The sequence below is a fragment of the Pteropus vampyrus genome, unplaced genomic scaffold (assembly GCF_000151845.1).
Source record: "Pteropus vampyrus isolate Shadow unplaced genomic scaffold, Pvam_2.0 Scaffold67, whole genome shotgun sequence".
Taxonomy (NCBI): domain Eukaryota; kingdom Metazoa; phylum Chordata; class Mammalia; order Chiroptera; family Pteropodidae; genus Pteropus; species Pteropus vampyrus.
The window spans coordinates 4,663,989-4,666,177 of record NW_011888848.1 but is presented as its reverse complement, the minus strand read 5'-3'; positions in this window follow the sequence as shown (position 1 = coordinate 4,666,177).

The following is a 2,189-nucleotide window of genomic DNA, read 5'->3' as shown; positions in this document are numbered from 1 at the left end:
TCTTCGGCACACAAGTCTTATCTGACTGGATTTACTGAACACTGGAAAGCAAGAGAGTCCCCTTTCTCAAGCCCTCTCCTTAAGCTCAGTCACACCTCAAAACCAATAACTCAGGTAACTAATGTTCTCTTTAGCTCAGAGGAAAGAGGTAGAGGTTTGTTTAAAATGAATTTATAAGCAGAAACTGGACATTTTGTAAACAAGCTTCTGGATCTTCAAATCGCCCGACAGAACTTGCCCAATTATTCAAAACAAACAAATAACAAATCTCCAAGAATTTTAATAATGAATTTTTTTCTAAAATTTACTTTTTAAAGGTATAAATCTAGGCTTATAAAAGTCATACATTTTAAGTTCTGTAAAACTTTAAAATTAAATTTAAATTATTTTCTATTAAATAATGTTAATTAAAATCACCATTTTTGAATTCTTTATTTTTAAATACAATAAACTTTTTATTAAATGTTTGTGATCGTTCTTCTGAACTTGAGATTTGACTTCCAATGTAATCTGGATATTCACATTTACAAAAGCACAGGTTCCTGATGTTACTCTCAATATGATATTTTAAATCAAAATCATTTTTTATGCTTGATATTTTAAAATGTGTGTTTCTAATGTTTAGTTTAGCTTCAATTAACTCTTTTTAAAATGAAGGATTATTATTTTTCTTTGTCGAGAAGCAGAATTGAGGATAATATCTCTGAGTTGTTAACGTTCAATCCAGGAAAGTTTTTTTTTTCCCCCCCAGTGCTGACCTTTGTTATGCCGTAGTTATAGCAACAAGAAGAGTTCCTTCTGTCTATCTGTTGTGTTCTCTTTCCAAACTAATGACAGTCTTTTCTATGCTGTTGTGTAGTATGGTGAATGCTTTACGTGCATTGATTCCTTGATTTACTGATGCATTTAGCTAAACCAGCAATTTAAATGAAAATATTTTAAATAAATGCAATTAATTGAAATGGAATTTGCATATTATGTTTATGGATATGGATTGTTCATTAGGTATTTTTGTCTTTTAGCTTCCCTAATTAACTTTGTAGTTTAACTTCTCAATGATCAAGTTTATTTATCCTATCATTACATCTGAGAGAGAGAGAGAGAGAAAGAGAAAGAAAGAGATTGAAAGAGCTAGGAAAGACCTTTTTAGGGGAGTAATATGTTATAAAAATATATGTAGTTTGTCTGCTAAACTGGGCCACACAATCTCACTGTGACCTTGGGCATTCTAAGTCTTATTTTACTGATCCAGAATATCGGTTTAATTATAATAATTACCTATCTCACAGGGTTTGTGAGGTTTAATTAATGTTAGCAAAGAGTTGGAGTTATTTAGTAGAACAGTACTATAAAAGGCAAACTACCTGAAAATCACAACTTCTTCCTCCCCTCATAGTACTTAATTTTATATACTCCTTTTCCTTTCTTCTTCAGAATTAATATCGCCCTTATTACTTTTTTTCTGCTCCCCTCCATATCTACATCTGTGGACTTCCCTACTTGAGAGTTACCTTGGATGAAAAATAGGGCCTCTGCCCCACTTCTCTCCATCATGCCAACCCCCAGGAGCTGAAACATTCCTGAACCCAAGATCAGGATTAACCTTAGCATCCCAGTAAGAAGCTGTAGCTATGCACTTTCCTTAAGTCAGAGTCAACAAAAACTGTCGGCTCACAATTTGAATTTGGGCCATGTGTTTGGTGTTAAATAAACCGAATTAGACTTCCAGCCTCTTTTAAAATTTGGAGATCGAAAAACGATGAGTCTACATTCCCTCCTGGCAGTAGTATCTGGAGCTATGACTGGAGATGGACTCTTTTCTATGCTGTTGTGTAGTTTGCCAGCATTCTTAGCACTCCTTATTATCTTACACTTTTCCACCTGAACATTGGAATTTGCAACTCAGGACTTCCGAGTACTCGTCTTGGCTCTTCACTGCACAGCAATGCCTGGTCAAATGGACAGGTAGGGACTTCAATCCAGCCCACTGCTTTCCTTGCCAAGCCATGTCCTGGTGGGTCTAATTTGTACAAAGGCATTCTAGGGAGCAGAAATGGCCTGGTCAGTATCTCAAATATGTCAATTAATTAGAGCAGTGAATGTCACAGCCACCTTAATTAATATTTAAAAAATTAGCATCTCATCGTTGAAATTATATCTCATAAGACTATGTCTAGATTAAGCTTAAA